This window comes from Gekko japonicus, unplaced genomic scaffold (assembly GCF_001447785.1).
Source record: "Gekko japonicus isolate JY-2015 unplaced genomic scaffold, Gekko_japonicus_V1.1 scaffold1289, whole genome shotgun sequence".
NCBI lineage: Eukaryota > Metazoa > Chordata > Lepidosauria > Squamata > Gekkonidae > Gekko > Gekko japonicus.
In genome coordinates this window covers 432,341-456,193 of record NW_015175397.1, presented here as the reverse complement: position 1 = coordinate 456,193, position 23,853 = coordinate 432,341, and the positions used below count along the sequence as shown (strand labels likewise).

Below are 23,853 nucleotides of genomic sequence, written 5' to 3'. Positions count from 1 at the left end.
TTGGGAAACTCCTGGAGATTTGGGGAGGGAGCCTGGGGAGGACAGGGACCGCAGTAGGGTACAATGCCAGAGAGTCCACCCTCCAAAGCATCCAGGGGAACTGATCTCCGTAACCTGGAGATGAGCTGTAATTCCAGGGTATACCCAGATCTCACCTGGAGGCTGGCTTCCCTATGATCTCCCACATCTGTGGCTTGTGGGTCCAGATTCAGTTATCAATCATGTGGAATATGGTGGGGGATTCAGTTAGCCAATAAACCCTGTAAAAGCACCAGTATCTTACTTTCTTCCCTCTGCCCTCAAACAGCTCCCGCTATAGGCCTGAGAGCACCATATAAACTTCCAGGATAATCTGCCTGCAACCCAAGAAACAGTGTCCTTCTGCCTGGACATACTAGTTGTTGTGCCCAGGCTAAGGGGATGTTCTGTCTTTTGGCTGATTACCTGTCTGAAGGTGGCTTTGCTGGTACTATGCACAACATGCCCAATGCACATTTTTGTGGTTTCCGTTGCATCAGAAAGTGATAATGTTGCCGTGTCAGTGAATTCTTTGGATGCAGAGTGAAGGGAATGGGGGGGGGCTTCAATGCTAGGAGAAAGGAGGGGGGGTCTAGGCTGTGTCATTTCCTCCCAGCTTGGGATGATGAAGAGCAGTGCATCTGCAGAATTCATGGCCCACGGGGTGCTCGGTGCAGCCGTTCCGACACTATCGGTGAAATATGCTCTCCCCGTGCATTGCTAATGCGGGCCAAGCAGATGGCACTACAGTCATTAAAAGAATAAATAACGGGCACCGTGGCCTGCCTGGCATGGGGAGTGGGTGCTGCGCCACCTGGATGGATCCTCGCAGGAGGAGGGAGACACCTAATGGTCATCTGAGATGGCACAGCGATGCGAATGTTTCTCGTCTACAAGTTTCTTTTTGGTCTCGGGATCCAGGGATTCCCTGTAGGGAGGGCACTGGAAGATGGGAGCTCATGATCGCTGCAAGTTCTGAACCTGTTTTTTCAGCATCTGTGTCTCACCTTTCCTCCATATAAGGGCTCCTACTGCAGACTCTCCAGACCCTGCGTCAGATACTGATTCTTGCTTGCTTTCCGTTCCGTTTCCAAATGGGAAGGCTGTGAAGCCGTGGCTGCCGATGCAGAGGACGTTATGCCTGTTTAAATGCCATCGGGATGCAAAAGGTTTCGTTTGCTCCTAGTCAAGTTGTCCGATGAATACTAAGGGTCAAACTCAACGTGGTGTTGAGACACTGGTGACTGGATCTTTTGCAGTTAAAAAAACCATAAAAGCAACAGTGTGTGTGTGTGTGTGTGTGTGTGTGTGTGTGTGTAGGGAATCAGGTTGGGGCCGTGGCTGAGATGGGCTGTGGCTGTCCCCGTGCACTTTGTCCGATTTATTTATTTATTTATTGGGGACTTTTATCCCACCCTGTCCCGCAAGCGGGCTCAGAGCAGCTTACATCACAATACACAATAAAACAATTCCATAAAAAACACCAGCATGTTAAAATTAATTCTAACAGCGTTAACCTTTAAGAGACCAATTTAAAATACCCAATGGTGATTAGTTTCGTTCCAGTACATGCTAGAGCCACACCAGGTAGGGGCAGTGGAGCGTTTTGTTGGTATGAATCAGCCACTCCCAGTGCCAATTAATATAAATGTTCATTTATACCCCACCTTCCTCCTCAGTGGGGACCCCCAAACAGCTGACATCATTCTCCTCTTCTCCATTTTATCCTCACAACAACCCTGCGAGGTCAGTTAGGCTGAGAGTGTGTGGCTGGCCCAAGTCACCCAGCGAGCTAGCTTCCTTGGCAGAGTAGCAGTTTGAACCTGGGTCTCCCGTATCCTAGAACGGCACACTCTAACAACTACACAACACTGTTTCTATCAACACCCCATATGTTTCTTTTCCTGTTGTATCTGTGGAGGCAATAACTATCTCTGTGTAACTTTAAGCAGGAAAATGGCAGGGGGGGTAGAAATGGTTAAGCGCCTTTTGCCTGCAGTTGTGGCTCTAATGAGATCTGGGCCCTCTGCAGCTGCTCTTAGGCTTTAAAGAAATGTTGGATCAAATCCATTCCCGGAACTCATAGAATCACAGAATCATAGAGCTGGAAGGGACCCTAGAGGCCATCCAGTCCAACCCCCTGCTCAGTGCAGGATCAGCCTAGCGCATCCCTGACAAGTGTTTGTCCAGCTGCTGCTTGAAGACTGCCAGTGAGGAGGAGCTCACCACCTCCCTAGGCAGCCGATTCTACTACTGAACTACTGTTACAGTAAAAAAAAATATATTTCCCTAATAGCCAGCCGGTACTTCTCCGCCTGTAATTTAAACCCATTATTGCAAGTCCCATCCTTTGCTGCCTACAGGAACAGCTCCCTGCCCTCCTCTCCCACCATCTTTTGCAAGGCTGGGATCAAACAAGAGGCCCATCAGTTTCTAAGCTGTCGGTCCATGTTTGTAATAGGACGACACGTTTCAGGATGTTATGGAAATGTCTGCAACATCAAGATCTACACTGTGATCAGGATAGTGATTTGGATAAAGCCCAGCCCCCTGCTTCTGTTCCGCTGTTGCAAATCCCTTCCATATCTTCTCTGTCAAATGTAATTTGTAAATCTCCTGGGCAGGAAAAGGGAGGAATGGACGGGGAGGGCTCCTGTTCCCACTCTTAACTTCAGAGGCCCAGGGCAAGATCCTTGACACATCTATAAAGTGTGAATATTAATGACCCAGTTCACAGGGCTAAGCAAAGATGGAAGGTAATTGCTGTACTTTGCTTTATTAAGGAGCGCTGGGGATGGTGGTGTCGTTAACTTTTCAAATATCCATTCGAAATGGATCTCGCAGGCCCGAGTCACTGACAAGGAGCCCTCCTGGAACCCACCAAAATAATTCAGCCCCTCACTTCCCACAGGGGCTACCTGAGATGTCTTCTGGAGAGTCACAAATCTGGAGCTGCGGTCCTCCACTGTTGCCCCCTCCAGCATCTGGCTTTCACAGGTAAATCTGCCTCTGAATTTCGAAGTTCTGTTTCGATAGCATACCTAAAAGCCATTGACGGATCTGCCCTCCCTGACTTTATTATTTTTTAAGAACTTTATTGACATTCAGAGCACGTGAACGAAACCTGCATTTAGAAGAGCACAAGTGGAGACCCGCGAGAAAGTTGCGTGATGGTTATCCCATTCCTCACACCTTTGCTTCTTCCCCTCTGCCCCTACCTCTCTCACCCTCTTTCTCCCTTCTGCCCCCCATTTCTTACTCTACCTCTCCTCCATGCATGTGACTTCCTCTCTCTTTCTGACCCATCATCATTCTCTTTGTTTTTCTGCCACCCCACCTCATCACTCTTTCTCTTTCTGCCCCCACCACTCTCCCAGCATCCTGCCTGCTTCCTCCCCCACCCTGCACAGCAGCAGCATGGTTGCGGTGTTCCCAGCTACCCACCTGCTTCCTCTCCTCCCACAGCAGCAGTGGCAGCTCTCCAGGAATCACAACAGAGCTCCCAGCTACAGAGATCAATTCACCTTAGGGCTGCCAGCTCCAGGTTGGGAAATTCCTGGAGATTTGGGGGTGGAGCCCTGGTGAGGGTTGGGGAGGCAAGCAGCCTCAGCAGGGTATAATACCATAGAGTCAACCCTCCAAAGCAGCCATTTTATCCAGGGGAACTGATCTCTGTGACCTGTACAGCAGTTGTAATTCTGGGTGATCTCCAGCCTTCACCTTGAGGCTGGCAATGGTATTCTCATGGAGGAAATGGCTGGTTTGGAAGGTGGAGTCTATAGCATTGTACTGGTCTGAAGTTCCTCCCCTCCTCAAATCCCACCCTCCTCAGGCTCCACCCCTCAAATGTCCAGGAATTTTCCAACCTGGAGCTGGCAACCCTATTTCCTTCCCATCCAACAGCCAACCTACCTTTATCTGCCTCTCTGTCTTCCGCTTTCCATCTCCATCCCCCTCCCCCACAGTGTCTTTCTTCACAGTGGGGACCAAAGCAGCTTACATTATTCTGTTCTCCTTTTTATCTGCACAACAACCCTGTGAGGTTGGTTAGGCTGAAAGTATGTGACTGGTCCAAAATCACCCAGTCAGCTTCCACCGCAAGATGGGGATCTAAACCTGGGTCTTGCAGACCCTACTTTGAACCTCTAACTCTTAATATAACACTGGCTTTCATAGGGTGGCTGCTGATGAACAGTAGCAAGCAGCGAAGCCTAGTTGTCATGTAAATCAGGTGGTATCAAGTCACCCAGAGAGTGCTGCCTAGCAGTGTTCCCTCTAAGCTGAGTTAGTGTGAGCTAGCTCACAGTTTTTTAGTCTCCAGCTCACACATTTTTGTGTTAGCTCAGGAAGGAGGGCTCCAGAGCAAACTATTTTATGCAGTAGCCAAATTGCTCACTCACAACTTTAATGCCAGTAGCTCACAAAGTAGAATTTTTGCTCACAAGACTCCACAGCTTAGAGGGAGCATTGCTGCCTAGGGATGCCAGCCTCCAGGTAGGACCCTGGGGATCATCTGGAATTACTACTCATCTCCAGACTACAGAGATAACTTCCTGTGAAGAAAATTGATGCTTTGGAGGGTGGAGTCTGCCAGTGGCCGGGGAAGACCTGGCAACCCTAGACTGCTGCTAGGCCTAGGGTTGCCAACCTCCAAGTGGGACCTGGAAACCCCCCAGAATTACAACTGAACTCTAGACAGCAGAGATCTGTCCCCCTGGAGAAAATGGCTGCTTTGGAGGATGGACTCTGTGGGATTATACCCAGCTGAGACCTCTCCCTTCCCCAAACCCAGACCTCATGTGATGTTCTCTTGCCAAAGTGGTAGACTTCCTTAGAGTCTACCACAGAAACTCTAGGAATTCCCCAGCCTGGCACTGGCAACCCTCGTCAGGCCTGGCCCCATGGATCCCTCCCTCAATGGCCAAAATAGGCCAAGAAAGGGCCCTTCCCCTCCCTTTTACTGACAGTTAGAAGCCCTCCCCCCCCCCATGTTCTAATCTCTCACCGTTGATGCCTGTAGAACCCTGCAGAGGCCATTTCAAAAGGTATTGGATGAATTTAACCGTCCCTGTAGGGTTTTTGGTTTTTTTAACTTTTTGGATTTTTCTTGAGACCCAGGAAGGCCCCTGAGTATGTAGGAAAAGCTGTTGGGGGAGAGTGAGCCCTCTGTTGGTGGAAATAAGTATCTGCAAAGAAAAAAGAACATGCTCATCTCTTCTCTCCTTATTATATATATATATATATTATTATTATATATAAAAGAGTAGTGGGGACCAAAGTTCTAAAATGCACTCCTTTAGTGTTAGGCCGAAAAAACTGCCACTCGGAAGACACTGGCTGGGTTCATTGGCTGCTTTGTGCAGTCCCGCCCAGCGTTCCAAGGTCATTTACATATGGAAGCTGATTGGACTACATTCTGAGGTGGCCCCCATATGACAGCCAATGTGACGTAGCAGTCAGGGCTTCAGAACATGGGAGAGGCTTCAGGTGTGTGGGGGGTGGAAAGCTGAAGAGTGAGGGGGAAATAAAGGTAGGTTGATGATTGACTGGGAAGGAGATAGGGTTGCCAACTCCATGTAGGAAATTCCTGGAGATGTGAGGGATGGAGCCTGGAAAGGGTGAGGTTTCAGGAGGTGTGGGACCTCGGACAGGTACAAAGCCATAGACTCCACCCTCCAAACCAACTATTCCCTTCTGGGGAACCATCGTTGCCAATCCCCAAGTGAGGACTGGAAATCACTCAAAATTACAACTGTTCTTTAAGTAGCAAAGATCAGTTCCTCTGGAGAAAATGGTGGACTCAGTGTCATTATACCCTGCTGAGGTCACCACAGCAAATTGACACTGAGTGTCCAAGGCCGGGGCACCCGCCCAGAGCCTCTTTCTAGAGGCCGTTGTATTTATTTCCACAACGGGCCTTTTTCCTAGTTAGATATATATATGTTTGGCCTCCTAGTGGTGAACTGCGGCTTTATGCAAGTGACGTAGACCTCTGTCTGGCAGAGGGAACATAATTTGGGGCTTATGGAATTGCTTGACAGCTGGTTGGCGGCATTTACTAGCAGCAATCTCTTCAGCCTTCATAATCTGAACTGAATGAGCACAGGCCCTATGATGGGCACCCATATTCCAATAGCACTGTGTAACAGCTCCAGCAGTTGTCAGATTCCTGTATTCCCTTTACATGTTGTGAGTTCCACTATGAGAACCCGCAGCCAAATATCAAAAAAATGTCACTTTCAACAGAGACTTCTCATAAACCTGTCCACAGTACATAGTTTCCCCAGAAGATTTCATTTTCTTCAACTGAGAAACCAAGTACCAGAAACAGGACTTTGCAACAACATGATTAGGAGCAAAGATGGGCATATGGTAGAGGGGTGTTGTTGGACACTTTGGAGGAGTGGGAAGGTTCCCAACAGCTTGGTATTACCTAAGAGTGCCCAACACCTTCATGGCTCTGCCTCTCTTTGCAGCCACCTAGGGAAACAAAAGCCTCACTGACTTTATTAATAGGGCTAGCCTATGAAGCTTCATTTCTGCACTCTACTTTTAATCCATGTTCACCACGGTGTCCTCCCAGCAATTCTGCACTAAATTTGAATTCATCCTTCTTTTTAATCCAGGTTTTTTTCCCCATTCTGCACTAAAACTGAGTTCAACCTTCTTTTTATCGGCAGAAAGCCAGTGTTTCACGCGCCCAATCTCCACGGAGGTCGGGTGTGCGAGGAAACGCCAGCTCCCTGTGGGGGGGATGTCCCCAACGTGACGTCATCACGTCAGGGATGCCCCGCCCCCTCCAGAAACACCCCCCAAAGTCCCCCGTTGGGGGTGAAGATGGGATTTGGCAACCCTGGTGGTCAGCCCAGTCTCAGCCTGCTGTTGCCCTGGGGTTATTTGGATGCTGTTTTGCCGTGGACTTAAATTGCCTCGACTCGAACACTGAGAAAATCCGGAGCGGCAGGCAAATGCGGAAAGGACCCATGTCTTTTCAGACTCCAACTCAAGCCTATTCATGGAGCTTGTCCCAGGAAAACATCCTTTGGATCGCACTACTAATCTAGCCAGTGCTTATACAGAATCAGAGAGGCCTTCCAAAGCCACTGAGGCAATGCAACAATTGCCAGAAAATGGAAGAAAGCGCCAAGGTACAAAAAATGCCACTGGGGGGGATCTTGCTCTTGATATCCATGCCACAGATGCATCTGTTGACTAACTCTTCCCCCCTGCAGCTCCAGCCCCTCTCCTTGCCTGGGAATGTCTAACCCAGGGGTCCCCAACTTTGGAATTCTGCCACAGTGAGGTGGGCACAGCCACAAAATGGCTGCTGCAGCTTACCCTCAGTCCTACAGTGAAGACACTTGTCCTGTAGTGGCAGCTACTGCCAAAGCACCATTTTTAAAAAATCTGCACAGCCAATAAAATCTCCAGTGGCCAATCAGAAACTTTGCTGGGCAAAAGTCCCCCCTGGTGCCCACTCACTTTCTGAAAACACTTGCTGGGCACCAGGAAAGGTGTTGGAGAGCAACCTGACATCCACGGGCACCATGCTGGAGACTCCTGTTCTGACCAGTTAGCAAGGCACTAGAATAAATATCTGGTTAGAAGACTTTCACCTGCTGCTGAATGCTGGAAATAATTTTGTTCCAGTTTAGAGCACTTCTGATATTTCGGAATGAGTCTTGTCTGGGCGCATCTTCCTCAGTGGATCTTCATCAATACAATTCCAGCTGTTCGTCCCTACCCGTAATTCACAGCCCCTTTGCCTCTGTTTTTTAAAACACCCTCTCCGTCCATACAATTTTTATGCCGTTTGCTCATCCCGCTCTCTGTAGTACTGGAATACTCATTTCCTACAGCTTATATTTTCCAAAGCGTTTTTCTTCTTCTCAAAACAGTGAATGCTCGTAAATGTATTTTTGGATTAAATGCCCCTCCCTCCCCTGCCACTTCCATCTTCAGTCCCCTTGCCTGACCCAGATTTTCTTAAAAACAAAAAAGGCAATGCATCTGTGTTACACAATGGAAACCAACTGCCTGCCTCCAGTTCTGGTTTATGTCCCGCCATCTGAAAAGGCCTTGCTGGTTCGGCTTCCTGTTGCCACCTCTGAAAGGGGAGGAGCGTTCAAGGCTTTCAGAAAGAAGTGTTGGTAACTGCATCTTCTCCTGAGTTGTATCCAGGGGTCGTTTCGTAGAAAAAGAGCTAGGGGAACTCATTAGCATAATTCATTAGCATATGCCACACCCCCTGACATCATAAGGCCTGGCGGTGGACCTGCAAGGCCGGCGGGAGTGCGAGGAAGCCCCGCCAAGGCCCTCCCTGGCCCTAGGCAGGCAGGGGTGGGGAGAGGCGGGGAGGAAGCAACTTCCCCTCCCTCTTCTCCTGCCTCATCCTGGCTGAATGAGGGCCGGAAGCGGGGCGGCTGGAAGCAGGGGGCGGGGCTTCGTCGTGTGCCCCCTCCGCACCTCACCCGGGGGGACTGCGATCCCCCACGATCCACCCCCGAATCGACCTCTGGTTGTATCTCCAGCCCATGAAGGAGTCCAGCCATCTCGTGTTCATTTCAGGCAACCCCAATTCTTGGCTTCTGTCCTCTCCCTTTCAGTAGTTCCTTTGGAAAGGCGAAGGGAACGTAGAGGTGTTTCATGCCAAAGTAAAGCCCAAAACCTCGACTCTTTCTTCTTTCCCATGATTCCCTCTTCATCTTATGTCGTTACCACAGCAGCCTGGTTACCTCAGCAGCTGCCTGGCAGTAATTAGAGGAGTATAAATCACAGCACAGATGCTGGGACTGGCATTATTTTGTCAGCCTGAGGTCTCTCAGCCCAGCCAGGTCATGGGCTGAGCTGTCACGAAACTCAACATGGTGCCTCCATCAGCACACTGTGCAAAGTGCTGTCAACGATTCGGGCCCGGTAAGGCCAGTAGGGGGCATCCCCCTGGGACAGGAGCAGTCTTCCTGCATCTACCCAAGTGCCTAATACGAATTCACATCCTGAACTCGATGTCTTTTCTGTCACCTGAATTGTCAACTACATTCTTAGTATCATCCAAGACTTTCTTCTGTGTTTTCCACTTTTCACAGCACAAGAGATCCAGGCCCAGCGATAATCTGCAACCCACTAGGCCACATTCCTATTGAGAAATAGTGATCTGGCCTGTTGATCCCACTTTCCTAACTTCCAGGAATAACACATGTTGGTTCCACCTTGTCCTTTGCGTCTGGAATTTGGCCACTCATAGCTTTTCCCAGACAATCCAGATGTCACTAACATCCTGTTGCATTCCAGTGGTTTCTGTGTTGATTTCCCATCTTTTCAGGCCTGATTTGCGGCTGTTTTTATGCATTTACAGCTCCAGGTTTTTCCATCAAAATACTACTGAGGTATCTCAGGACTGCTGTCCCTTTAAAATTTCACCTCTCCACTTTTCTTCCAGCATTATTAAATACTGTCTGTTCCCTCTTGAAATTGGCCAGTTCTGTCTTGTAGGGGTGAGGAGTTTGGGGAGAATCCTAGAGCTTCTGGTTCTGTGCTGGAAGTGATGTCAGTACAACACTGAATTGTACCTCCCACTTCCCTCCTGCCTTCTAGTCAAGTGTTGGTGGGGAATGGGGGTATAGGCCAGGAGATCTCCCATGGGAGATTTGGTCTTTCTAGTCTCACTGATCGGTAACTTTGTGAATGAACAAATAAATAATATGATTAGAGATTTACCTGATTCCAGACGTGTGTGTGTGTGTGTAACTCTGAGTGACACCCTGAATTTTCCCTGATTGGATTGGATGGCCTGGAGCTGGAGGTAGAAGCACTCTCACCACAGAAGCACTCCTTTCTATAAAAGTACATATTCATATTCTAGGGCTACCAGAAACTCCTGTAAAGAACAGACGACATCCCAACACAGAACAGAACTGCATGCTGATGCATCTTTAAGGGATTGGCGAGAGAGAAGTCAGAAAGACTGGGACCCTGTTCTGCTCAGATACAACAGGCCTGAATTGTTACCTGTTGATTGTTGTTGTATATTCTTGGCCCCGATCACATGCAAAATTTGCCGTGCCGGCCGGATTTTACTGGCACGATCAAACAGACACATCTGGCCAGCGTCCTGCCCCCGTTGACAACCCGTAGCAGTCAGCTAAAGAAGCAGAGTAAAAAACAACCATGGAAAGTCCACTATCAAACAAGGTTGCGACAGGCTGAGGACAGAGTTGCCAGTGTGATCGCTCCGGCGTGCTCCGATCGCATCACTGGTTCCTGGATGAAGTGTATCGGAAGCCGGCTGCAAGGAATAACACCTGCTTCAACCTCCGTTGCGTCGGATCGCAAAGCGGCGGGTCAAATTACCAAGGCACAAACAGCCTCCCCCCCCCCCCCCGTATTTTCCGGCATGTGTGACTGGGACACTTAATTATTTTTCCAGATACTATGTCTTTTGAAGTTCATTTATTGTTATTTTCATATATAAAAGTATCACAAGATGGGATCACATTGCCATAGACATGAAGTCTCTCAGTTCTTTAATAAAAATAAATACATACTTGTTTGATATTTCTCTTTGAAACAAATAGAAGTTACAAAAAAAAGAACTGCTTGTGGTTACACAAATGCAGTGAATGTCTTGTGTGCACAAGCACTGATGACTGGCTGAGAGGCACTCTGCTCATGCCCAGAGAGACTCTCTTCTATGAACAGGTACAGAGAAGCAACTTTCTTCACTGGAGCTCTGGAGGTTCAACAACGATTTTGCAGCACAGGATAGGTAGATCTTGTAGTATGTTTCTGCATCTAGCAGGGTTCAATCGACATAGCAACTTCTAAAAGAATGTTTCCCTTTAGCAGTGTGTGCCCTTCAGATCTCAGATCCATTCTGCATGGTCTGGGAAGCGAATCCTGGCACTGAAAGCAGTTTACAGAATGCAGCTCTGGGGAGTCTTGGCTGACCATAGGAGAAAAATAAAAATGACTCAGTCTTCCTAATAAGTTACTATGGAAGTTTGTATTAGCAGGTCCAAGAGAGAATGCCTGCCTGTCTCCTTGTGTGCCTGGATGTGAGAGATGGCAGGGAAAAGAGAGAATAGGAGAAAAGAATTGGAGAGGTAGGAAATCAAGAAGAAAAGGTCTTCATAGTTCTCCAGTATACTTTGATCTTGCTCTGGCAACACAACACAGAGACTCTGGCTCCAACTCACACCCCTCCCCATCTCAAAAGCATCTCACCACTTCTGTTGCCCCTGCAAACAGTGCAGAGTCTGCCACCTGGTGGTGTATTGGAAGAATGCTCTTTTTCGGCAGCCTAATTTCAAGGCAAAAGCCAACAAAAACCAGCCCCCTTTCAGGGATCAGATTCAAAGTTTTGATTGGGGGGAGGACTTCAGATTTTGAAGAAGAGGAGTAGGTTTTTATACCCCACTTTTCTCTACCTCAAGGAGTCTCAAAGCGACTTACAATCTCCTTCCCTTCCTCTCCCCACAACAGGAACCTTGTGAGGTAGGTGCGGCTGAGGGAGTTCGGAGAGAACTGGGACTGGCCCAAGGTCACCCTGCTGGCTTCATGTGGAGGAGGACCGGGGAATCACTGCTCTTAACCACTGCACCACACTTTGCTTGTGAAGCTCAATACTGGAAGGATTCTTGCGAGTTGTTCTTCAGACTCACAAAGGAGTTCTTTCTTTAGGAAATTCTTGCTGTGATAGGTTCTGGGGCCTTGAGACCTGAGCAGCTGCTGCTGCCTGGAGGTTGTGATCAGGAAGAGTGGTCCGAGAGGTGAGGAAGCCAAAACACACGCTCTCTTTGTCTCTTGCTCTCACACCCAGAGTACTTCTTGGTCCGAGAGGTGAGGAAGCCAAAACACACACTCTCTCATTCTCTCTCGCTCTCACACACAGAGTGGGAGGGCTTCTGGTGTCCTGGCCCCACTGCTGGACCTCCTGATGGCACCTGGTGTTTTTGGCCACTGTGTGATGCAGAGTGTTGGACTGGATGGGCCTTTGGCCTGATCCAACATTGACATCTCTTATGTTCTTATGTTCTCTTACTTCTTCACTCAGATCCTAAACAACCTCCAGGTGGCAGGAGATCTCCTGGAATTACAACTGTATCCAGGCTTCAGAGATCTGTTCCCCTGGAGAAAATGGCTGCTTTAGGAAGGTGAACTCTATGGCAGTTCTACCCCACTGGGGTCCCTCCCCAGGCTCCGCCCTTAGAACCTCCAGGAATTTCCCAGCCCAGAGCTGGTAACCCTGACACACACAATATCTACAACACGTTTTGCTATTTTTCAGGCCTGTCTCAAGATCGAGACTACAGAGCCTGCTGAGCCAAGCCTCCAAGACTGGTCAATGGGGAGTTGGCTGGCTTTCCCAAGATGCCAAGGCTATATTCCAAAACGTTTGCTACCTGGACAGTTTTTTCCCTAGTTATAGCCACCTTTCCTGGTGCCCACCATGTGCTTTCAGATAGTGGGGAGGGCTGGGTAGCACTTTTGCCCAGCAGGGCTTCTGATTGCCTGTGCAGATCAAAAGGCATCCTGTTAAACAGAGCTTCTGAAATTTTGGAGAGCTACTATTAAGAGTTATAGATAAACTTGTTTTCTGACATCCTGTGGTTGGTTTCGCCTCCTGCAGCAGCCATTTTGTGATTGTGCCCACTGCCCTGTGTCAGAATTTCAAAGGTGCCTACCAACTCAAAAAAGCTGGGGACCCCTGCTGTCGTGCATTCTTTGTGGGGCTACCAATCAAAATTGTTTAGAATCTTTGTTCTGTATAGACTGTGGCAGGTCGATTTGAGTGGCATTAAATACAATGAATACATCTTGTCTTTTAAAAAAGAGTTAAGCTGACTGCCAATTAGCTTCTGAATTAATTTAAATCTCAAAATGTCCTGAAACAAGTTTATTTAAGGGACTGCCTGCTCCTATACAAATTGGCTGACCGTGTAAGGCCCTCTTTGCAGGTCCTGTTGTGTGTGCCTCCCTCTGAGATGAGAGCAGGGCCTTCTCTGTTGTAGCACCTCATTTGTGGCATATCCTCCTGTCATGATCTGTGTAGGACTGGGAGCAAGGCCTAGTGCGGCCTGGTCCCAGGAGAGTAGGGTTTCCAAGTACCTACCTACGAACCGGCGGGGGACACATGCTTCCCCGCCAGAAGATTCTTGCTTGTAACACAGGCGCTGCACTATTCCGTCAGCCAGACATGATGTAGGCACGTAGCTGGGTGATGCTCTGGTAATGGAGCTGGAGTACCATCGAGTTTCCAGCCCCATTGCTAGAGCGTTGCCCGGCTACGTGCCTACGTCATGTCTGGGCGACGGAATAGTGCAGCGCCTGTGTTTTCCCCGTGGGAATGGTCCCATGAAGAACTACATTATCCCCCGCCGAATCAAGGTAAGTACTTGAGAGCCCTGCAGGAGAGACCTGCATGGCAGTGGAAAGCAGACATAGCCTACAGTCCCCACAATGCTTAGCGACAGTTGTAAGCAATCAGTGTTCAGGGATTGTGTGAGGGAATGGGACTTAAGCTTTGAGGGCTGAAAAACTGTGTTCTTTCTCTTCTGTGGTCTTGTCTCTCATAGAACTAAACTGAGGGGACAGTCTGGTCTGAGGAAAAGATCCCTCACTTGGGACAGAGTGAGTACAGGCAGGAGGCCTGGTATAAGAGGGCTGTGAGCCTTGAAATAGTAACTAGTTAAGCAAAATAGGTAGTCGCGTTAGATTTGATTATTTTGCCTTTAAACACTGTTATATATTTTAAGCACCTTGTCTTATTTTCAATGCCCCATTACTGTGTTAATAAACCATTTGTTTAATGTTCTCTGCCTGATCATCACGCCTATATTTTCTCGGCTTAGAGGGGGCATTTTAGTTGGGCTTGGGAGGGTACTCTGGGCCTTCCCAAGGGACCCTAAGTCCAGAGTGGTGGCAGACAAAGGTGGCGACCCACAGGGGGTCATGACACCTCTTACTCATTTGCACTAAGATTTTTGAGTTTTCACCACCACAAGAGGACTTATTGGTTGGGCCCCAACATTACTTCATTTATATGCCACCTTTTTGTCCCAGCGGGACTCCAAAGAAGCTTACGGTGCTCTCCTTGCTTTCATTTTATCCTGATAACAACAACTCTGTGAGGTAGGTTAGGCTGAGAGTATGTGACTTTCCTGAGGTCACCCTGCAAGCTTCCGTGGCAGAGTGGAGATTCGAACCTGGGTCTCCCAGATCCTAGCCTGACACTCTAACCACTGCCCCACACTGGCTCTTATTGAATTCTGTTGAATCCCCCCTGATTCCTGCTATCTGCTCTGACTGCTCTTGATACTGCTGGGACTAATAACTTTTAGTGGATGGTGTTCCCCAGCCTTTGAATAATTTCATTCTGTGGTGTGTTCAGATTTCCCCCCTGGCTATTTTATCCTTATTAATTTTTGTGAGGTAGAGAAATCCTAAATCTTCACCAACAGCTGTTAATGCCCGTAGGACAGCACTTGGTGAAGGTGGTAGTGGTGGAGAGTGTCATCAGGTGCCACTCCCAGCTGACTTATGGCCACCCCTAGAGTTTTCAAGGCAAGTGATGCTGAGAGGTGGTTTGCCATTGCCTGCCTCTGCATCACCGTCCTGGACTTCCTTGGTGGTTTCTCATCCAAACCGGTACCGACCCTGCTTAGCTTCCGAGATCTGATGAGACTGGGCTAGCCTGAGTGGGTGGTAATTTCTGCTGGTTTCCCTCTCCTACTTCAGTCTTCTGTTTTGCTGCTACACTGTTCCCCAGGGTCCCTGGACCCCCCCCCGGAACAGAATTTAAGGACGATGTGGTTTGCAGTAAGAGGTAAGAAGTGGAGAGCTCCCATGCAGTGGGATTCCCTCCTTTTCCTGGGAACCAACCCTATATATTTTTATTTCATCTCTCTTTTACTTCTTCTTGTTGAGAGCTGCTTTGGGAATAATTTTTGTAGAGCTTGCAGGAGGGTGTGTGTGCAGGGCTATTTTTGGGCAGGAACGCACAGGAACGGAGTTCCGGCTGGCTCCCAAGTTGGCCACGCCCAGCAGGAACTCATTAGCATAATAGGCCACACCCAATAGCAGAAACTCATTAGGACTGGCTACTTTAGGGGTGTGTGGCCTAACATGCAAAGGAGTTCCTGCTACAAAAAAAGCCCTCAGGCACTCATTAGCATAATAGGCCACACCCAATAGCAGAAACTCATCAGGACTGGCTACATTGGGGGTGTGGCCTAACATGCAAAGGAGTTCCTGCTACAAAAAAAGCCCTAGGTTTTGACAACAAGGTAAACAGAATAAGAAGCAAAAGGTGGGTGTGGCTGGATGACTATACTTCTGGTAACATGGGGGTGTGGCCTAATATGCTAAGGAGCTATGCTCTCATGGGTGTGGCTGGGTATGCTAATGAGTTTCTGTTGTTGGGTGTGACCTATTATGCTAATGAGTTCCTGCTGGGCTTTTTCTACAAAAAAAGCCCTGTGTGTGTGTGTATACATAAGATTTCAAAATAAGGAGTGGTATGCATCCTCCTACAACTCCAGGTTGGGAAATTCCTGGAGATCTGGGGGTGAAGCCTGGGGAAGGCGGGATTTGGGGATAGACAGAAGGGACCTCAGTGAGGTACACTGCCATAGAGTCCACCCTCCAAAGCAGCCAGGGAAATGGCTCTGTGTAGCCTGGAGATCAGATGTAATTCTGGGAGGATAATTATTTATTAGGTTTTTTAAAAACTCGTGGCTCACCTGAAGGGTCTCGCGACGACTTACAACATCAAAACAGTATAAATAAGTTAAGAACAGCCTAAGAGTAGACAAACATAAAATATTAACATTAAAATGTGAAACTATTAAAATGTGTGGCGAGCACCATCCGCTAACAAAGCAACTCAAACCTGTGGATTACACTTCAAAGACCAATCTAAACAATTCAGCCTTGCTTGACCTGCCAGAACTAAACAAGCCCATTGGGGCATAGGTGTCATCCGAGACTGCATTCCACAGGGTAGGGGGGCACCACTTAGAAGGCCCTTCCCCTGGTGACAGCTAGCCAAGCCATCCTGGGGCCAGGCTCCGGAAAGAGGCCCCTACAGGATGATCAAAAGGAGCACAGGGGGTTGTATTAGGGATCTACCTGGAGACTGGCAATCCTATCCGTGAAATTACCCAGTTTAATATTTCCTTCAAGTATCCCGCCTTCTTCTCGTTGGATATTGTCACTCTGCATGCAAGAGGATCTGGGAGGGGCTAAGAGAATTCTCTCACTGGGGTACACTTGGCAGTTGGTCCCACCCTCTCATCAGCTGCTTGGGCTGCTGCTTGCATTCTGTGTTTCATCCTATATAGGACCTCTTCTTCTTGGTCTAGTGGTTGTGGACTCTAATCTGGGAGAACTGGGTTTGAGTCCCCATTCCTCCACTTGCAGCTGTTGGATGACCTTGGGCAAGCCATTGTCCTGTCAGAGCTGTTCTTGAAAGAGCTCTCTCAGCCCCACCTACCTCACAGGCAATGTTCTCTCTAAGCTGTGGAGTCTTGTGAGCAAAAAGTCTACTTTGTGAGCTACTGGAATTAAAGTTGTGAGCGAGCAATTTGGCTGCTGCATCAATTAGTTTGCTCTGGAGCCATCCTCCCTGAGCTACGACAAAAATGTGTGAGCTGGAAGCTGAAAAACTGTGAGCTAGCTCACACTAACTCAGCTTAGAGGGAACACTGCTCACAGGGTATCTGTTGTGGGGAGGGGAAGGGAAAGGCGTTTGTAAGCTGCTCTGACACTCTGAGTGAAGGGCAGGGTATAAATCCAATCTCCTCCTCCTCCTCTTCTCCTCCTCCTCCTCTTTTACCTGGGCTTGGAGCTGTAGCAAGTTAACCTTTCTGAAGTTAATCCATTCGCAATACATTAAGTGTACCTACAAGAATGTATCATGTAAGATGTGGTTCTATTTTTGTAAGTAATATTTATTTCTCATTACCAGTGGAGTCAGATCATCTTTGTAATTTGTTTCAACAGCATTTTCCCTTAACCGGGAAACATTAAGAATTGGGGATACTGGCACATGCAACAAGCCCCACCCCCTGCTCCCAGCAGCCCTCAGTCCAGTAAGAAAGAAGCAGCCAGGTAAGTTGCAGAGCTCCCCACAGCCCCCCAGTCCAAAACAGTCCAGTGGCACCTTTAAGACCAAGTTTTATTCAGGTACAAGCTCTCCCTCCTCTGTGAGGGCAGATCTGCGCACTTCCCCCCCCCATACCTAGCAATCCAAAACAGTCCAGTGGAGCCTGAGCGGTGGGTGTTGCCTTCTGACACACTTCCAGTGATGTCAGGGGGTGTGGCATATGCAAATAAGTTATGCTAATGAGTTATGCTAATGAGCTCCTGCACCTCTTTTTCTGCGAAATGAATCCTGGGGATACTACATAAAGCTTCTATGTTCCCAAGGCAAATAATATAAATATAGGCCCCGGTCACACAGGCCGGATATCGCGGGGGGAGGCGTGGCTAATTGCCCCGGCGCAGTTTGATGCGTGATTACACAATCAGATGCGCCGGCGGCACACGACGGGTCCTTCCCTCGGCGCCGGCGGGTAAACGAGAAACCGGAGGGGAATGCTGCGCGCCGGCGCGATCACACCACCGGCGTCTGGAGGCAGCTCGTGGCAAACATTTACTAGCACCTTGGAGGTACTAGTTTTTAAGGCGCATAGTCGGCGGTAAGCCACAGGTGCGCTCCACTTCCGAGATGTTGGGGTGTGATCGCGCCCAGATAATCCGCCCACCATCCGTGTCTCTCCCACGGCAACTTTGCCATGTGACGGGGCCCATATTTACATTTAACCCAATACTTCTTTGCTCGGGAACAGGATTTTGCTTTTTAGGAAATACCAACACTTCTGGGTATTTTTATTCCCTCTATAATGACGATGGCTCCATCCGTATATTGGCAGACTGAGGCAGGATTAGTGTGATGCTCAACCTCCCCCTTCTGCTCACCACAGAGTGGCATAAATTTTCCAGGCATTCTTTGAACCCTCCCTCACGGCTCACGGCTTGGGAGTTACAGCTCCTCCCAGTACTCATCAGAAGGAGGAGATGCTTGAGACGTTCCAATCCCAGAGGCCTCTTGGAAGACTCTTTGCTCAGGGAGTCATTCCTGAAGAGTTTATAGATGAACTGTGAGATTTATACCCCTTAAGTGTGAACCAGGGGCAATATATCCAGCCTGCGCTGCCTCAGGACGCATCCATGAACAGAAATATGAACAAGAAATACAAGTCCCTCTCTCAGAGATATATGGCTGGATATGGAGAGTCCCTATGTGATGTCAGAACGGGGTCCGTGCCGCTGTGGGGGGCACGTTCAGTCAAAGGAACTCAGGTAGCAGTTATTGGGGGAAGCACTTCTCAAAGGATTATGGGAAGCTTCCACAAGTTACAAGAGGGATTATTGAGCTAAGCAGTCTCCAGACTCCAGATAAGGCAGCTTATTTATCTGAATCTACTGTGAGTGACCATAAGGCCTAACTTCAGTGAGTGGAGGAAGGGGGATTCTCCTCATGTCACGTCCAAGTCCACCATGAGGACTTTCTATCAGATGGTCTCTACGGGTTCTCCAGTGGCATGGTGGCCCTATTCAGATCAAGGCTGTGCTGTGGGGGGCAGGGGCCTTAAGCCTTCCCCTTTTAGGGTTGCCAAACTCCAAGTGGAGCCTGGCAATCTCTTGGTGTTTCAATTGACCTCCAGACAACAGAGATCAGCTCCCCTGGAGAAAATAGCAGCTTTGGAGGGTGGACTCTATGGCATTGTACCCTGCTGAGGCCCCTCCCCTCCCCAGATCTCACTCTCCCCAGGCTCCACCCCCCAACTCTCCTGGTATTTGCGAACCCAGAGCTGGCAACCATACCCTCCATGCTGATTTCTCGACCTGAAGCAGCCGGGGGGTGGGGGGGGTTGCTGTTTGCCCAGCTGGGGGTTCCAGGCGTGCTGAAGGGGTCAGGTTCTCCAATGAAGGAAAAAGTGACTACCCAGGGCCATTTCAAGTCAGGAAAGCAGTGTGGCAGTGGCTTAAGTAAGTTCCTTCTCCATGTGCACCAAGGTACTGATCTGAATCAGGCCCCTAAGCACCTGGGAACTGAGCTCACCATGGGGAACTTACAACACACATCTGTTAGAAAGTTCTTGGTGCAGACCTGGATGTGACACAAAGACTGTATGATGTGTAGTTGGCCCCTGAGGAAATTATCTACTCCAGATCTTGCCTAAACATAGCAAACTGCCCTATATTGAGTTAGGCCGTTGGTCCATCTAGCTCATTATTGTCTAATCTGACTGGCAGCAGCTCTCCAGGGTCTCAGGCTGTGAAAGAAATGGCTATCTGAGATCCTTTTAACTGGAGATGCCGGGGATTGAAACTGGGATCTTCTGTGACTGAGCTGTGGCCCCATTCTGGCATATTTTACCCCTTCACACACAAACTAAGAACTGAAAAGGTGCCCCTGACTTATATAATCATAGAATCACAGAGTTGGAAGGGGCCATACAGGCCCTCTAGTGCAGGATCAGCCTAGAGCATCCCTGAGAAGTGTTTGTCCAGCCGCTGCTGAAAGACTGCCAGTGAGGGGGAGCTCACCACCTCCCTAGGTAGCTGATTCCACTGTTGCACAACTCTCACTGTAAAAAAGCTTTTCCTAATATCCAACTGGTACTTTCCTGCCCTTAATTTAAACTCACTTGGAGTCTCAGAGCGGCTTACAAACCCCTTTCCCTTCCCCTCCCCACAACAGAAACCCTGTGAGGTGGGTGGGGCTGAGAGAACTCTGACACAAACTGCTCTTTTTCAAGGACAGCTGTGCCAGAGCTTGTGACTGACCCAAGATCATATCAGCAGGTGCAAGTGGAGGAGTGGGGAATCAAACCCGGTTCTCCCAGGTTAGAGTCCGCACACTTAACCATTACACCAAACTACTACACCAAAATTTATTCCTTGCTTTTTCTCGACAATGAGGACCCAAAAGCAGCTTACAACACCATTCACTCCATCTCTATTTTCTTTTCACAACAACAACTCTGTGAAGCAGGTTAGGCTGAGAGTGTGTAACTGGCCCCAGAAGACTTGAGCCTGGGTCTCCCTGACGCTAGTGGGACGCTCTAGCCACTACACACGCTGGTGATCCTCCTGAAGCCTATGAGAGAGTCATAAGAAAGCATAAAGTATTGGGCAGAGATAGTAAGTCAGGACTTCTGAATTGCTGGGTATAGAAATCCTGTGTGCCGAATTCCAGAATAAAGGATATCAAAGAGGAGTTTGTGTTTGGAGTAGGCACAGCCGACATGGCTTGTGGTTCCTTCTAGTTGAATCAAGCAGTGGGCCTATCTCCCTTATAAATAAAAGCCAAATGGTGGTGGCACTTCTCTAGAACATTCCACACGCTCCAAAATCAGTTCGCTCTCTAATCTGTCATTCAGAGGTTCTCCCTATCCACTGGCTGCTTTGCCTGAGTCCTGCCTCCAACATTCTAAACATTTTGCTGTTCCTCTCCCCCCCATAGCCAGTCAGAACACAGAGGTTATTTGCATATGAAGCCTCATTGGCCTCTGCCTCAGAACACAGAGGTTGTTTGCATATGCGACTTGATTTACTTTTGCCTCTAACATTCTAAACAGTTTTGCTGTTCTGGGGTAAAATGTGTCCAATCTCCAGGTGAGGGCTGGAGATCACTCAGAATTACAACTGGTTTCCAGATGGCAGAGATCAGTTCCCCTGGAGAAAATGGTGGGCTCTGTATCCTTATATGCTGCTGAGGTGGCCCCCGTATGACAGCCAATGTGACGTAGCAGTCAGGGCTTCAGAGCACGGGAGAGGCTGCAGGTGTGTGGGGGTGGAAAGCTGAAGAGTGAGGGGGAAATAAAGGTAGGTTGATGATTGGCTGAGAAGAAAATAGGGTTGCCAACTCCAGGTGGGAAATTCCTAGAGATGTGAGGGATGGAGCCTGGAGAGGGTGAGGTTTCAGGAGGTGTGGGACCTCGGACAGGTACAAAGCCATAGACTCCACCCTCCAAACCAACTATTCCCTTCTGGGGAACCATCGTTGCCAATCTTCAGGTGAGGGCTGGAGATCACTCAAAATTACAACTGTTCTTCAGGTAGCAGAGATCAGTTCCTCTGGAGAAAATGGTGGACTCAGTGTCATTATACCCTGCTGAGGTCGCCACAGCAAATTGACACTGAGTGTCCAAGGCTGGGGCACCCGCCCAGAGCCTATTTCTAGAGGCCGTTGTATTTCTTTCCACAACGAGCCTTTTTCCTAGTATGTAATACAGAAGAACGTAGCCGCTGGTTATATATGTAGATATAGATATATAGATATAAAATCTTTATGGTTTTATGGTTCAGTGTGTGTGTGTGTGTGTGTGTGTGTGTGTGTGTGTGGTGTAGCGGTTGAATACAAATGACTTTTCCGAAATCACTTTCACACAAGCTGAAAAATGCACTTCCAGTCCACTTTCAATGCAATTTAGCAATTGTTTGGATGTGGACTTTGCTACGTCATGCAGTAAAATCCAGTTGCAAAGTACATTGAAAGTGGATTATTCAGCATGTGTGTTGAGGTCGAAGAGCTGGCTTAGCCTACGATAGAAAGGCACAGGATGCCCTCTAATGTACATCGGTGGAATTCATAACCAGGAAAACAAAAATATTGCAGAGTCTAAGGGATTGCCAGAAGTGCTTTGTTTCCAGGATCAGAGCTCAGGTGGAGTGAAGTCTTGAGCCCATATTTCTCAAGGGCATTACTGGCAGAAAGAAGTGAATGGGTTCAGCCAACTATGATGTGCTGGCATATGTTGTAGTGAGACTATGGGGATTACCATCATAATTTTTTTTTAAATAGTTTGCTGTGTAATCTTTTAAAAACTGTTAAGAGAGATTGTAGGTGTGACAAGTTGGGTGCTTTCACACACACTAAATAATGAACTTTCGGTCCACTTTGCAACTGCATTTGACTGCAAAATGGCATAATCACTTGCAAAAGGTTGCTGAAGTGGATTGAGGCTGCATTATTTAGCATGTGTGAAAGTGCCCAACATTTTTCACCCACACAGAGTACCTACCACCCTCCACCACCGCTCTCTCCCACAGGTTCAGGGTTACAGGTAGGTTAGGTAGTCACACATCACTACCCATCTTGCCTTTTTTTAAATATAGAGAGAGCCGTGACCATTTCACATCCCAGGTTCTCCCTCTTACTCACAGAGACACCGAAAGACATTGTAACCCAGCCCCCTTTAATAATCTCCCCGCAGACACTGCACAGAGCTATTGGGGTTGGGGACTGCTTCATTCACACGCTGCCACCATTCATATCTTAAAATATATAGAGACTAAAATAGTAGCTTGTGTGTGTGTGTGTGCTTCTACCAGCCCACAGGAATAAACAAACAAGGAGTTAACTTTTATTTCTGGTTCGAATATAACATTGGAGTAGGTCAGATAGAGGTTACAAAGTTTCTTTTCAATCAAACTTTTGAAATGTTTATTCCACCATTTATGACCTTTTGTTACAAGTTGACCCTTTTCAGTTAGCTTTTCTTCACAGCTTCACTTAGCCAGATTCATTTCTGGGGGAAACTGGAAGTGATGTCATGTTGCCCTAGGAGTCACTGGAAGCTCTATGGTAAAACCACAGAGTTTCCAGTAATTCCTAAAACAATGTGACGTTATTTCCATAAATGCTTTCACTTCTCAAGTAAAAGTGGGGAGGGGCTTGGTATGCAGAAGGTCCCAGATTCAATCCCTGGCATCGCCCGTTCAAGGATCAGGTAGTAGGTGATGTGAAAGACCTCCCCCTGAGACCCTGGAGAGCCGCTCCCAGTCTGAGTAGACAATACTGACTTTGATGGACCAAGGGTCTGATTCAGTATAAGGCAGCTTTATAAGTGTCCGTGTGTATATTCAGGCCACGTGCGATGCCAGCAATTAAAAAAACAACAAAACCACTGCCCAAAGGAGTGAAAGTGGGAATAGTTGCCAGTGGGAGGTGTCGTACAGTGGTTAAATTATTAGAGTAGGATCTGGGAGACCCAGGTTCAAATCTCCACTCTGCCACCGGAACTCACTGGGTGTCCTTGGGCCAGTTACACACTCTCAACCTCACCTACCTCTTGGGGTTGTTGTGAGGAAGAAATGAAGGAGAATGAGAATGATGTAAGCTGATTTGGGTCCCCACCAGGGACAAAGGTGGGGGATATAAATGAAGTAAACATATAAATAAATTGATTGAAACAGGGAGAATTGTGAGGCACTCCAGAGGGATCTGTCAAGGCTGGGTGAGTGGGCATCAACATGGCAAATCAGGTTCAACATGGGCAAGTGCAGAGTAATGCTCATTGGTACTAAAAAATCCCAGGTATAAATGCATGTTGATGGGTCTGAACTGGTGGCAACTGACCAGGAGAGAGATCTTGGAGTCATGGTAGATAACTCTGAAAATGTCGACTCAATGTGCAACTGCAATAAAAACGGCAAATACTGTGTTGGGGGTTATTAGGAAGGGAACTGAAAACAAATCAGCCAGTATCATATTGCCCCTGTAGAAATCTATGGTGTGGCCTCATTTGGAATACTGTGTACAGTTCTGGTCACCACACCTAAAAAAAAGATATTATAGCACTGGAAAAAGTGCAAAAAAGGCAACTAAAATGATTAAGGGGATGGAACACTTTCCCTATGAAGAAAGGTTAAAGAGGTTAGGGCTCTTCAGCTTGGAGAAACAACAACTGAGGGATGACATGACAGAGGTTTACAAAATTATGCATGGGACAGAGCAGGTAGAGAAAGAAGTACATTTCTCCC

At 48.1% G+C, this 23,853-nt stretch overlaps 1 pseudogene; it reads right to left on the bottom strand.

The window, feature by feature from the left end:
* Window positions 1-5,942: 5,942 nt before the first annotated feature.
* Window positions 5,943-6,474, bottom strand: LOC107122563 (annotated as a pseudogene).
* Between the last annotated feature and the right edge of the window lie 17,379 nt (window positions 6,475-23,853).